This window comes from Puma concolor, chromosome E3 (assembly GCF_028749965.1).
Source record: "Puma concolor isolate L17-30 chromosome E3, mPumCon1.1.hap2, whole genome shotgun sequence".
Taxonomy (NCBI): Eukaryota; Metazoa; Chordata; class Mammalia; order Carnivora; family Felidae; genus Puma; species Puma concolor.
Window position 1 is genome coordinate 41,099,912 of NC_141682.1, and position 15,467 is coordinate 41,115,378.

Genomic DNA, 15,467 nt, shown 5'->3' on the forward strand with positions numbered 1-15,467 from the left:
CGTGACCTGGCTGAAGTCGGACGCTTAACCGACTGCGCCACCCAGGCGCCCCTGACACGTATTCTGATAAGACCCAGAATCTCTGCTATTCAGGCAATGGAATGAATCGCTTTCACGTGTCCGGAGGGCGCATCAATCAGTAAACTAAGAAGGAAGCCCAGAAAGTTGAGCAGACCTCTCTCAAATTTTATCACGCTTCATAGCTTCTTTCCAGACCCAAGTATTATGAACCAAGGCAAACAAAAACCACTTCTCGAGTTTTGTCCTTTCATATTCTGGAGCAAACCAGCTGTCATTTTAGGACCACGTTTCTGTGTCAGGGGGTCTGAGAGATCAAAACAAATTTCGTGATCTCACGAAGACATTATTTGTGTTAACACATGGCACATTCATCAATGCTCTCTGAAGACTGATCAGTACATATTTCAGAAATGTCATTTGACCCAACAGTGTCCTTTATAGCATTTTTCCCCCAGTCCGTGATCTCATATTGCATTCAGTCATCGTGTCTGTAATTCCTTCTAATCTGGAACAGCTCCTCTGCTTCGCTTGTCTTTTGTGATGTTGACGTTTTCGTAGACGACAGCCCCAGCCCCACCAGAAGAAATAGAATGTTTCTCATTTAGGGGTTTCTGATATTTCCTCACGTTTGGATTCAGTTATTCGCCCCCAGTCAGAATTCCACGGAAGTGGCCTTTGCAGGGTGTCACAGCTCCAGCTACCCCTGATGGGGGACGTGATTTCCAATCACTCATGTCAAGAAGTTCTGAGACAGAGCCTCAGTAAGAGTTGCTGGTTTTCCCTGGTGACCAATAAGCAGTATGTGGGCAGATGCCGTGCAAACACCCTGCTCCTCATCCATTTGCCCCATTAGATGTGACATCTGTTAATGACTCTTGCCTTTACCAGTGTCTCTGTGATGGGTGCAGAAGGGTGATTTTCCGATTCAGCAACCTTCCACCCACACCAGTGGGCATTTTCCTGAAGCGAGAGCCCCCACTTCTGCCCCATTTATTAATTTATGTATTTATTTTTGGTGTGGACTCATGTTTCTTAAAGATAAATCTGTGACAATTTCTTAATTGTCTCAGTGTCCAAATTATCCCAAGCGTGATCCGTGGGAGTCCTGTCAAGCGGGCTCCTGGGTCCTGTAGACCCACCCCCGTCATACTTTTGGGAGCTTTTCCTTTCTTTCTGGTATAATGAGGTAGTTCCGGCTCATTTTGGCCTTTTCTCCCCAAGTCCTGGAAAAATCAGCCATTTTTCTGGGGAGCCTTGGTTCCTGTTAGTGAGGAAGGGTGTTAGGGGCCAAGTTCTGGGTGCTGGGTGTGCTCAGTGGCATTGGGGTGTCTTTGTTTAGAGACTCAGACAAAGCTAGAAAGTAAACACACGTGTGCACGCACACACACATATCCACGCACACAAATGCTCGCATTCACGCATGTGCCTACTCGGAGGTCGTGTGTCTGCGCTGATTTCTCTTCTTCCCACCCATCCTCCAGGCCACATCCCACCACCGTCGATACCTTTATTTGCTCAGTCCTACAATAGACCTAAAGGAGCTTCAGGACTGCTTCACAATTTCTACCACAAACAACAAATCTGGGAAAGGGTCCAGGAATTGTTAGCGGTTTTCCTAGTGTGCTGACTGCCCCTGCCCTTGGAGACGGAGTGTGGCTTGTATGCAAAGTGAAATCCTGTATTTTTTTTTTTTTTAATTTTTTTAATCCTGTATTTGTGAATGCGTGGGATTCTTCTCAGGGCCTCCCGGGGGGGCGGGGGGCAGTGACAGCCATTCTTTCAACGTTTTGTTTTTTTTTTTTAATTTATTTTGGGGACAGAGAGAGACAGAGCATGAACGGGGGAGGGGCAGAGAGAGAGGGAGACACAGAATCGGTAACAGGCTCCAGGCTCCGAGCCATCAGCCCAGAGCCTGACACGGGGCTCGAACTCACGGACCGCGAGATCGTGACCTGGCTGAAGTCGGACGCTTAACCGACTGCGCCACCCAGGCGCCCCAGTGACAGCCATTCAAAATGCAGTTGAATTCACGTGTTTTGGTTTTCTTTAGTTTTAGGGCTTTGGTCTTCCCATCCTCGTTCATTTGCTTTTACTTTTCAAGCATGCAGAAGGCGTTTGAAACACTTGAACCTATGCAAACAGGTTACACATAACATCGAAATTACTCTTCTAACCGTTTTCAGTGCACAGTCCAGTGGCTTTAAGCACCGTCGCACCATCGTTCAGCGACCACCCTCCATCCCAGAATTCTTTGTCTTCCCCAACTGAAATGCCGTCCCTATGACACATGGACCTCCCCTCCCCCATCCCTGGCGCCCACCATCTACTTACTGTCTCTGTGAATTTGGTGACTCTAGGGACCTCATATAAATGGAATCATATGATATCTGTCCTTTTGTGACTGGCTTATTCCACTGAGTGTCATGGCCTCCGTGTCCATCCATGCTGGAGCAGGTGTCAGAATTTCCTTCCTTTTTTTTAAAAAATTTTTTTTAATGTTTTGTTTTTTGAGAGACAGAGAGAGACAGAGCGTGAGCAGGGGAGGGGCAGAGAAAGAGGGAGACACAGAAGGGGAAGCAGGCTCCAGGCTCTGAGCTGTCAGCATAGAGCCTGATGTGGGGCTCGATCTCACGACTATGACATCATGATCTGAGCTGTAATCAGCAGACACTTAACCTACTGGGCCACCCAGGCACCGCCTGTCCCTTTTTAAAATGAACTTTTTGTCATTTAAGTGTCTGCCTCTGTCAGTTAAGTGTCTGCCTTCAGCTCAGGTCATGATCTCACAGCTCATGAGTTCAAGCCCCACATGGGGCTCTGTGCTGACAGCTCAGAGCGTGGAGCCTGCTTCAGATTCTGTGTGTCCCTCTCTCTCTGCCCCTTCCCCACTCATGCTCTGTCTCTGTCTCACGAAAATGAATAAATGTTAAAAATTAAAAAAAAATAACAAAATAAAATGAACTTTTCATGCATTCAGATTGGGTTGAACAGGAGGAAAGGCAGCCAGGTCACCACTGCAGGAGCTCTGTGGTCTGCTGTGTCCAGCCCGGGGCTCCAGGAGATGGGAACACTTTCCACCCCCTTCCCTCTCCAGGGTGGGCTAGACTTACTGACTCATTTCAAAGTGAAGGGCCTGGAGAGGGGGAAAAAAAGTAACTCTGCAGCTGAGAAACCTGGCAGGTGCACTTGGACCAGGTGATCAAGGTGAGGGGTTTGCGGGGACGTGAGGCACCCCAGCCGTGATGTGGTGAGGAGGGCACCTGACCTCTGAGGTTGTTCCCCCAAACCCAGAACCCCGCTGTAATCTCAAGAAGACATCAGACAAACCCAGGTAGGGGGACACTGAGCACGACGCACGACCACCCCGAGACTGGCAGGACCACCAGGAGCGGCTGACGACTGAAGGAGACCAGGGCGCCTGATGGCCAAACGCAGTGTGGCCCCTGGATGGGCTCCAGTGACAGAAAGAAGACCTTAATGGGAAAACTGGTGAAATCCAGGTCAAGCCTAGAATTTGGTTAGTAGTAACTCTCGCCATTCCCAGCCTCCCAGTGGTGACAAATACCCTATGGTTATGTAAGAAGCTATGGGGGGTGGGGGTGGGGCAAGGGTATTCGGGGCTCGCTGTACTATCTTTGCAACGTCTCTGTAAATATAAAATTGTTCCAAAATAGAAAGCTTATTTTGGAAAACTGCTAAGGATCAAAAAGCTGGCACGCGGGCTCTCAGCATATTGAAAATGCAAACACCAAGTTAAATAACGGTGAATCGCAGGGACATTTTGATCAGAAATGTTTTTTGTAGGAAACAGTATCTTGAAAAAGTCATTCTGCGCGGGGTTTTTAGACACCGGCGAGGTCCTCTGTATACTGATCACGTTTCTGACAAAAGCTTCTGTATCTTTTCAGAGAGGAAGCTAAATGTCAAAGTGGTGACAAATTGGGCGTCTGGGTGGCTCAGTCGGTTAAGCGTCCAACTTCGGCTCAGGTCATGATCTCCAAGTTTGTGGGTTTGAGCCCCTCATCGGGCTCTTTGCTGACAGCTCGGAGCCTGGAGCCTGCTTCGGATTCTGTGTCTCCCTCTCTCTGCACCTTCCCCACTCACACTCTGTTTCTCTCTCTCAAAAATAAATAAACATTAAAAAAAAAAAAAAAACCAACAACAAATTGGTGACAATGCTTCCCCGTGCTGATGTCAGCCAAGACGTCCCCATCCTTCAGCTCCTGACCTTCTGGCAAGATGGACAGGTGACCTCTTTGCATATGGTAATCATCTAGGTATGTTACCTTCATGATGACTTCCTCTGAATGTAAGTGTCTAAGTCATATTCTTAGGTGAAGTTACCTCTGAATTATCCAAAGTACATTTGAGAAGTAGCATTGTTTCCAGGCTAGTGTATGAGGTTCTCCCGTAGGGAGTAATTTGGTGGCACCATTGGTGGGTCATTTAAAGATTTGGACGGTGGGACTTGATAGATCCAGGGAGGAGAATGATTTATTGCTCTTCAGGTGATTGGAGGAGGAGGTGGGTGAGGTGGGACATTGAGGGGGTGCTGATTGGACCAAATTAAGATCCGCCTCCTTCCACCACAGGTGTGGTAGCCAGATTTTAAAGACTGTTCAGCCAAAGTTGAATTCTCTCCAAGCTAATCATTTCATGCTGGTTTTGATTTATTTTATTTGTCTTTTTAAAAAAATTTTTAACATTTATTATTGAGAGACAGAGAGACACAGAGTGTGAGCAGGGGAGGGGCAGAGAGAGGGGGAGACACAGAATCCGAAGCAGGCTCCAGGCTCTGAGCTGTCAGCACAGAGCCTGGCCCGGGGCTCGAATTCACAAGCAGTGAGGTCATGACCTGAGCCGAAGTCGGACACTTCACCGACTGAGCCACCCAGGCGCCCCTATTTTTTAGTTTTGTAACATTTTTCAGAGAGAGAGAGCCAGCAGGAGAGGGGCAGAGAGAGACAGGGAGATACAGAATCTGAAGCAGACTCCAGTCTCTTAGCTGTCAGCACAGAGCCTGATGCAGGGGCTTGAACCCATGGACCACATGATCATGACCTCAGCTGAAGTCGGACACTTGACCGACTGAGCCACCCAGGCGCCCCGAAACGGGAACCGAAATTTAACAGGATGGAATATTCTGGCTAGCCAGGGGTTTTCTGCAAGTCAGCACAATAATTGTATCTGGGGGCGCCTGGGTGGCGCAGTCGGTTGAGCGTCCGACTTCAGCCAGGTCACGATCTCACGGTCCGTGAGTTCGAGCCCCGCGTCAGGCTCTGGGCTGATGGCTCAGAGCCTGGAGCCTGTTTCTGATTCTGTGTCTCCCTCTCTCTCTGCCCCTCCCCCGTTCATGCTCTGTCTCTCTCTGTCCCAAAAATAAATAAACGTTGAAAAAAAAATCTTTATAAAAAAAAAAATAATTGTATCTGCAGATCTTGTGTCCTCGGTTTTCAAGTCTGTGTGTGCAAGTCCCAGGAGTGTTACTTTACTGGCCCAAGCAAGGGGCATGCGCGTGGCGGGGCCTTGGGGGTCCAGGAGGACTGAGCTGGCACCCTGGATCTCCCAGCTTTCATCCTTCATAGGAATAACCTCTTCCTCATCTTTGTGTCTCGGCATGTGGTGCCGAGTGGGCTTTTGACTCCTGGGAGGAGCTGGGTAATCAGCATAAAAAGGAAATCAAGCTTTTAATTGATCATTAGGAATTGCTTCTTTCCATGCCTGGCTCTGGTGTTGCCCTCTGGGCTCATTTCCTACACGGTAAGAAGTGTGATGAACTGTCCATCCCGGGTACGGTGCAGACGCAGCCGTTTCTTGTGATTCGCGGTTGCCAAAGTCTAGAAAGTCACGCTGGAGCCGAATGAGCAAACGCTGAAGCCTCTCTCCCCGGGGATATGCGGGCCCAAATGCCTGCGGGCCTCCGATCCCGTCTTCAACCACGGATCAGTACGTAACCTGTTTTACGACGGGCTGTGTTCACAGACACCTTAGTTAACATACACGGTCAGTTCACGCACGGTGAACTCATGGCCCCCGGTGGTCTAACTCCCGCCTGAACAAAGCCTACGGACAAGGTACTTTGTCCACGAGCCCATCTCGGCACCCTGCGCTGGGGAGAGGCAGCGTCTTTTCCAGCGGCAAGATCATCAGCAGATAGACACAAGTGAGAGCAAAGCGGGTGTGAACAGATTCGAAAAGCACGCTTCTCTGCAGCGGGGGAGCTGGGGCGAGACGGCGGTGGCGGACCTCAGCTGGGTCAGGAGACTCCAGGCGTCTGCCCTTCTGAACGTGTCCGTGAATGACCGCCAAAGTGTCGGGGACGGTGTTTGGAGTTACAGGCACATTTTTTCACGTGGGCGGTTTCCCAAATATGGAATCTGTGAATAATGAGAACCGACTGTCTACCTGGGGAAAGAAACATTTTTATCGAGAGTGAGTCTGGAAGGTGAATGCTGAATTATTTTATTGTATGTATTATCTTTTTTTGTGTGTTTATTTTAAAAAAAAAATTTTTTTTTTCAACGTTTATTTATTTTTGGGACAGAGAGAGACAGAGCATGAACGGGGGAGGGGCAGAGAGAGAGGGAGACACAGAATCGGAAACAGGCTCCAGGCTCTGAGCCATCAGCCCCAGAGCCTGACGCGGGGCTCGAACTCACGGACCGCGAGATCGTGACCTGGCTGAAGTCAGACGCTTAACCGACTGCGCCACCCAGGCGCCCCTGTGTGTTTATTTTTGAGAGAGACACAGGCAGACAGAGTGCGAGCCGGGGAGGGGCAGAGAGGGAGGGAGACACAGAAGCCGAAGGGGGATCCTGGCTCCGAGCTGTCAGCACGGAACCCGATGCGGGGCTCGAAACCATGAATTGCGAGATCATGACCTGAGCCGAAGTCGGATGCTTCACCGACTGAACCGCCCAGGTGCCCCTGAATGCTGAATAATTTTAGAAGGTTGATTCTTTTTTGAAAAACTGGATGATCAGGGAAACAGCGCCAGGGCAAGCCCCATTTTCACTCTACTGCCATTGTGGCTTCTGAACCGGAAGGGAGGAATTCAGCACGGTGACGCCCCCCCTCCCGCCCTGCAAGAGTCCCTTGAAGATCAGGACAGCAGCCGCAGGTGGAAGGCCCCCAAAGCAAGCATGTGACGCGTGAGAGAACTTATGAATGTGCGCAGGTGATCTGTCCACACGGGTGTCGGTTTCCCTGCTCGTGGAAAACACTCCGACAAAAGACGTTTTTAAAAGACGGAGGGGAAAGGGGGAAAGGAAAAACCTACAAGCCACTCACCTTGTCTTTATCCCTAGAGTAGAATGGGGTGCAGAGTTTCCCGAGCCATTTCTCTGGAACCCAACGTCTCAGGGAGCGGAAGGTCGACTACCCTAAAATCTGATAAGAGTCTCATATTCAGAACGGGCCAGTTCTGTGCACAGCCTCGACAGGAGACACAAGCCAGGTGCTTTCACGACACACTGGGATTGTTTTGTGATCCAGCCGAGACACCGGTGTTATCGAAGAGTGATGGGGTGCCCTTCCGACGTTTATAGTGCGTGCGTGCGTGTGGGTGCCAGCGTGGGACACTTTTTCTGGGGTCGGCACCGTTCCCTGTCTCCTCTTTGTCGTGTCTGTATACCTCTTCTGTAGATCCTGGGATGGGGCAGGGATGAGGGTACACGAGGAAAAAAGTGGAGCTATTTAAAGGAAACAACAAGCAGTATTTATAAAAGTCTGAGACCAAATTCAGTGTGTGCGGTTTATGCAAATTACATGTAAGTTGTATAATTACACACACACGTTGGCATCTCCAGCTGTATACGTCTCTAGAGTGCCCTTGGGAATTTCGGATTCGAGACCCACAGAACAGCCCTGATCTCGACGGATGACCCCACCGTTCCTCTCCTGTGGCCTGGCAGCCCGGCCCACCGATGTGCTCACACGCAGCGCTTTGACAGTCACACAATAAAGGTAACTTCTCTCACAATGAAGCCGTCTCAGACGGAATCTATGTCATTCTACAAAGGCTTCAGGGCACATTAGGGAAGAAACTTTTTCTTTTCAAGCCAAGAATGTCCTTTGCTACGGGACAGCCTGTAGCAAACAGGGGGCTCCCAGAAACAACCTGTGCAGGTGTTCACAATGGATTCCTGCTGGAAGGTTCTGGATGTCTCAGAAAATAGGTTTGGGGCGCCCAGGGGGCTCACTGGATTAAGCCTCCGACTCTTGATCTCGGCCCAGGTCATGATCTCACGGTTTGTGAGTTTGATCCCAGCGTGGGGCTCTGCACTGACAGCACAGGGCCTGCTTGGGATTCTCTCTCTCTCTCTCTCTCTCTCTCTCTCTGCCCCTCTCCCAATCCTGCACTCATTCTCTCGAAATAAATAAACATAAAAACAGAAAATAGGATTAGAACATAATGTACTTAAAAAAAAATTTTTTTTTTAAATTTTTGAGACAGAGAGAGACAGACCATGAGCAGGGGAGGGGCAGAGAGAGAGGGAGACGCAGAATCTGAAGCAGGCTCCAGGCTCTGAGCTGTCAGCACAGAGCCTGACGCGGGGCTCGAACTCACGGACAGCGAGATCATGACCTGAGCCGAAGTCAGACGCTCAACCGACTGAGCCACCCAGGCGCCCCAGAACATGATGTACTTTTAAGAATGCAATGGAGGGGCGCCTGGGTGGCGCAGTCGGTTAAGCGTCCGACTTCAGCCAGGTCACGATCTCGCAGTCCGTGAGTTCGAGCCCCGCGTCAGGCTGATGGGCTGATGGCTCAGAGCCTGGAGCCTGTTTCCGATTCTGTGTCTCCCTCTCTCTCTGCCCCTCCCCCGTTCATGCTCTGTCTCTCTCTGTCCCAAAAACCCGTTCATGCTCTGTCTCTCTCTGTCCCAAAAATAAATTAAAAACGTTGAAAAAAAAATTAAAAAAAAAAAGAATGCAATGGAACGTAATCTCAGAAATGGTTAACGTAACCCAGGGTCCAGTATCCAAAGTGTGGCCTCTGTTTAATGGCACCAGAATGAGAAGGAATAAGTCCCGTACCTCTCAAGGCAGGGATGCTTTCAGAGATAGGAAGTCGAGGGAAGGCCGCCACATGGCGTGCCAGGGTCCTGGGGCCCGTCCCTCGACCTTGGGCAGCAGGTCTGTCCTGGCAGTACAGCAATGCTGTGACATTCGGTGTTAGGACAGTGCATCACAGCCAAGAACTCAGAACAGCCTGACTGAGCCAGAGTGTGGACGGGCGCACGACCCCCATGTCACCCCTCGAGACCAGGGGAGCTGGGGCGGCGAGACCAAAGGTTTGGCACCCGAACCTGTGCCTTCCTTATCATTTGCTACAGGCCTGGAAACAAATGACGGCATCCCGGACCTCTGTGTCCTCGCTCAGCGGACACACCAAGGTACTGGGTCGAGTGCCGTCCCGCCACAAAGTTCACGTCCCGTGGGAAGCTCAGAATGCGACCTAACGTGGGAATGGGGACTTTGCAGGTGCAACTAGGAGAGGTCACACTGGATTAGGGTGTGCTCGGAGTCTAACGGCTGGTGTCCTTACCAGAAGGCAAGACCCAGACGCACACGGAGGGACAGCGCCGCCTGCCAGCAGGAACAGACTGGAAGGATGCGGCCACCACCCGAGGAAGGTCAGGGACGGCCAGCAGCACCCCGGAGCTGGAAGAGGTCAAGGACTCTGCCCGAGAGCCTCTGCGGGGAGTGTGGCCCTGCACACACCTTGATTTAGGACTTTCGGCCTCCAGAACTTCTGTTGTTGGAGGCCTTCGAGTTTGTGGTTGTTTGTGACCGTAGCCCCAGGACACTGACGAGGGTGCCCGCAGGGGCCGCTCCACCAACCAGACGTGTCCCTGGGGACACACCTTTGCCCTTCCTGCCTTCTGCACAAGCAAAAGCTACAAGTGACAGCAGAGGGAGGTGAGGCCAGGCCAAGCACAAGACATCAGAACCATTTTCAGAACAAGCAGGGCCTTTGTTGATTGACAGCATCTGCAGCAATGCCTGACACAGTGTTTTTTGTTTTTTGTTTTTAATTTTTAAGCTTTTTTTTTTTTATGTTTTATTTATTTTTGAGAGAGAGAGAGAGAGACTGAGCACAAGCAGGGGAGGGGCAGAGACAGAGGGAGACACAGAATCTGAAGCAGGCTCCAGGCTCCGAGCCGTCAGCACAGAGCCCGACGCGGGGCTCGGACCCACGAACCGTGGGCTCATGACCTGAGCCAAAGTTGGGCGCTTAACTGACGGAGCCACCCAGGCGCCCGAGAACTGTGTATTTCTTGAATGAACGCATGAAGGACGGAGTATGGAGAACAGGATAAATCAGTGTTGCTGCTTTCCAAATGGAGGCAACAGGCTAAATGAATAATAAATAAATAAATGAAATGAAAAGGCAACACACAAAATGGTCACGAATATCATGAGTGTTAGAAGGAAGTGAGTAGAGTGCTGAGATACAAAATAACCGGGCCACCCAGGACGGAATCACATTGGCCAGGAGAGGCCTCTTTAAGGCAGCACATTTAAAAGAAAGAAAGAAAAAAAAAAAAAAAAGCAGGACATTTAAGGTGAGACTCATTAGTAAGGATGAGAAAGAGCCAAGCTTGGGGAGAAGGATTCCAGGAACACAGCAGGTGAGTGCAAAGGCCCTGGGGCAGAAAAGAGCTGAAATTGTTCCCAGCACTGGCAAACCCCTCAGGACATGGCTTGATGGCTTGGCCGAGTTGCAGATGAAGGGATAAGAGGGGAGGTCAGGAAGGGCTTCAGGGCCCGATCACCCCAAGCCTTGACAGGGTGAGCTGGGGGGGGGGGAGTCAGATAAAATACAGGACACATAAGTTTGTAGTATAATCATGTCTCGTGCGATATTTGGGACACATCAAAAAATGATTCATTGTTTGTCTGAAATTTAACAGACGTCCGGTATTTTTATCGGCCAACTCTGGCAACTCTAGTTCTGAGAACTGAAAGAGCTTGTGTCAAATGACTCAAGACTGAAAAAATGCTAAGTGGTTTTTTTTAAATAGAATTTCTCTTGTCTTAATGTTTATTTATTTATTTTGAGAGAGAGTATGTGTGAGCAGGAGAAGGGCGGAGAGGGAGAGAGAGAATCCCAAGCAGGCTCTACGCTCAGTGCGGAGCCCAAAGCGGGGCTCGATCCCATAAACCCTGGGATCATGACCTGAGACGAAACCAAGGGTCAGACGCCCAACTGGCCGAGCCACACGGGCGGGCACCCCCTACTCAGAAGACTTTTACTCTGAAATTCGTTCATGCTGCTTTCTCCCCTCCCTTCTCTGGGGCTCCCGACCAGCAGGTGTAAGGGACGTACAGTCTCCCCACTTGTGGGTGGTGGGCGCCGGGGGGTTTGAGTTTGCTTGGGGAAGTCTCTGGAGGAGGTTAGCCAAGGAAGGTACATGTTCTGGGTAATTTTTTTTTCCCAGCAAAGATTTCTTTGTATCGAGGTGGAATTCATATAATGTAAAAGTAACCGTTTTCCCGTGAACAGTGCCGTGACCTTCAGTGTTAGAGAAGACGCAGAGATCATTCCCCCCTACGCCAATTCCACGGGTCCCCAGCGGGTCCTCTGCAGATCGTCCATTTGTCCCCTGAAGCCCACCCCTCTGCCCGAGCCCTCCCTCACGCGGACCCCATTTCTCTCCCCGGGCTGATCTGTTTGCTTTCAAACCCACAGGTAACAATAATAAAAATAATTGTGAGCAACTAAGGGGAACTGATTGCTGCCTTAGATGCTGGGAACTTGCTTGGTTATTTGCCAGAATAGCTCTGTGACTAGCTTCTATCATTATCCCCTTTTTAGAGTGGAGTCCACTGAGGCACAGAGAAATTAACTTACCATTTTCTTTGTGAAATGTGTGCTTGGAGTTTTAAAAAGGCTTTCTGACACCTCAATAATGCCTGCAGTTATGAATCCTAAACCAGAAGCCAGCAGAGTCGGTAACAGTCGCTCACTACAGGGTCAGAATGAGAATTTAGATGGATATGGCCCGTGTATCGAACATTCGCGTTACCACTGGCATTGTTCTGTGGTTTAAACATCACTGTTGCTAACATCGTGTTCCCAGCCATGCAGCCGCTGGCGGGAGGAAAGAATAACTAAGACCTTTACGGCTTCTGACTTTTATAGCCCCTGGTCTGACAGCGGAGGATGCGTTCATAGGTGCTGTCGTCACATGCTATAAATACAACTTCGTATTTTGTGCCTCGAGGTGGGATTTCGATACACCTTTAAGGGTAACATTTTCCTGGGTGAACTTTTTAAAAACATTTTTCATATTTATTTATTTTTGAGAGAGAGAGAGAGAGAGCATGTACAGAGGACAGGCAGGGGGAGAGGGAGACACAGAATCCGAAGCAGGCTCCAGGCTCTGAGCTGTCAGCACAGAGCCCAATGTGGGGCTCAAGCCAGTGAACCGTGAGATTGTGACCTGAGCCGAAGTCACGCACCTCGCCCACTGAGCCACCCAGGTGCCCCCTGGGTGAACTTAAACAAGTGCGATAGATTTTTTAAGAAGCAGAAAACAAGTGGATGAAATTCTTGTCTACACTGCATGTAGTATGGATAAAAGCAATATGAGTTCCCATTGGAAAATGGTGTTAATCTTGAGCAAATGACTTTGTGAGTTGTTGGATGCTACTGGGACCCGCCTATTTGTGTTATCGGCGAATTTTGAATTGATTCTTTCCAGGAACGTTAACCACAGTGAAATGTTCTGGACAGAGAGGTATTAGTAACATCTCCTAATTAATTAAAAAAGAGAAAAGGTAATTACATTCTCTGTCAGGGCCCTTAAATCATTTTCTGCTTATGAATTCGTGAGGCTGCTTGAGATTTCCTCAGATCCTTACTTGAGCTGGTTAAAGACAAACAAGCATGAGCTTGTAATACACATTTAAGAGTGTGGCAGCTGCCCGGGTTGGGTCAAGCGGGGTTGGAGGAACTAGGAAGTTTGTGGAGAGAATCTGATGAACCCGCACCCACCCTCCAGGCACCTCCCTCACTCCCCCTTCCAACCACCCTCCCTCACTCCCCCCTTCCAACCACCTCCCTCACTCCCCCTCCAGCCCCCTCCCTCACTCCCCCCTTCCAACCACCTTCCTCACTCCTGCACCTGGAGATTGGTTTCTGGACCTTAGCACAGCAGCTGGGCGCTGAGGCTGACAGTGAACAGGAGGAGTCTGTGGGAACGAGGGCTGAGACCCCTATGTCAGCGTGTCGTCCTTCCTCAGCCCCACTGATGCTTGGGGTCGGATTCTTTATTGCGGGGGCTGTCTGATGCGCATGCACAGTAGGATGGTGGGAGCACCCTGTCCTCTATGCACCAGGCGCTCCCCCACCGGCTGTCACATCACCACGTGTCCCCTGGGGGACAGTCACTGAGCTTAGTTGGCTGGAGGAACTGAGCAGGCCATATTTGAGGGTGGGGGCCAGATTTAGCAAATGAAACTACAGGACGCTGGGTTAAAGTTGAATCTCTGCTACACAATGAATACTTTTTTTTTTTTTGTATTATATGTCTCAAATATTGCATGGGCCGTACTGGGTCCCCTGTATTTTTTTTTTTTTAAGTTGATTCATTTATTTTGAGAGAGAGAGGGAGAAAGCACCAGTCGGGGAGGGCCAGAGAGAGGAGAGAGAGAGAATCCCAAGCAGGCTCCACGCTGTCAGTGCAGAACCCGCTGTGGGGCTTGAACCCATGAATTGTGAGATCGTGACCTGAGCCAAAATCAAGAGTCGGCTACTCAACCGACTGAGCCACCCAGGCGCCTCGAGAATGTGTCTTGTTAGCAGACTCGGTTCCTCGTCAGCTTTCCGGCTTTGATGGAGCCAGTGGCCAGGATGGCAAGTCCCATGGCCAGCATCTCAGGCCGTCAGTCCAACAGACCTCAGATCACTGAGTTCTGCCAGCAGCCGCCTGAGCCTAGAAGATTCTTTCCAGCTGAGCCCCTTCAGATGAGACCCCAGCCCTGGGTGACACCCTGAGACAGCCCCGGGAGACCCCGCGCAGAGGACCCAGCAAAGCCATGCCCACCTCCTGAGCCACAGAGACGGTGATGACAAATGGGCTCGTCCCAAGCTCTGTTTTGGGGCAGCTTGTAACAGAGCAATAGATTCCTCGTGCCTTCCCTTTGCACAAACGAGATCGCACGCTGGCTGTTGTTGTGAGCGCTCTAAGAAACTACACACAAGAGCTGCCGGAACGAGGGCCAAGGGGTACAGACTGACGGTGCCTCCATCGGGCACAGAGCGGTGCCCTTGTCTCCCTGGGTTTTTTCACCAAACAGTAACTTGCTGCCCTAACAGTGTGACAAGTGAGGTCGGTGTCAAGCCATATGTAACATTGAAGAAAATGTGCAAAAAGGCTGGGCCACCTGGGTGGCTCAGTCGGTGAAGCGCCCAACTTGGGCTCAGGTCATGATCTCACAGTCCATGAGTTCAAGCCCTGTGTCGGGCTCTGTGCTGACATCTCAGAGCCTGAAGTCTGTTTCGGATTTCTGTGTCTCCTTCTCTCTCTGTCCCTCCCTGCTCGCACGCTCTATTTATTTATTCAAAACTAAATAAACATTAAAAAAACCAAATAAATAAAATAAAAGGCCAGATAGTAAATATTTGCGGTTTAGCGGGGCATGTAGTCTCTGTTGAAACTGTTCAAGGCTGGGGCGCCTGGGCGGCTCAGTCGGTTGAGCGTCCGACTTCGGCTCAGGTCACGATCTCGCAGTCCGTGAGTTCGAGCCCCGCGTTGGGCTCTGGGCTGACAGCTCAGAGCCTGGAGCTCATTTCGGATTCTGTGTCTCCCTCTCTCTCTGACCCTCCCCTGTTCATGCTCTGTCTTTCTCTGTCTCAAAAATGAATAAACGTTAAAAAAAAAAAAGAAAAAAAAGAAACTGTTCAAGGCTGCCATTACCACGTCTAAGCAGCTCTAGATTATACGAGTGCCAGTGGGCGTGGTTGTGACCCATTAACACTTTATGGACACTTAAATTCGAATTTCGTATCATTTCCACATGTCGTGAAATAGTCTTCTTTGGATTTCTTCAACCATTAAAAAAAAAACAAACGTAGAAAACATCGTATGGCTCACCAAGTCGTACAAAAAAACAGGTGGCAGCCAGATTCAGTCCACAGTCCACTTGACAAAATGCCGTGTGTCATTCTTTGGGATTTTTATTTTTTTATTTTTTGTTTTTTTTAATGTTTATTTACTTTTGAGAGAGAGAGACATAGTGCTAGCTTCCCTTCCTCTCTTGGTCCTTCTCCCATTTCATTCTGTTGCTCACATTTAGTCACCATGGATATATTTTCTCTTATCTGGTATTAGGGATTTCTTAAGGACAATAATAATATTTTTCAAGGGATTTTAACACCTTTACTCCATATATCTCTTGTAGCTTCTCCTTTCATTTAAATGCTTCATCCCAAAC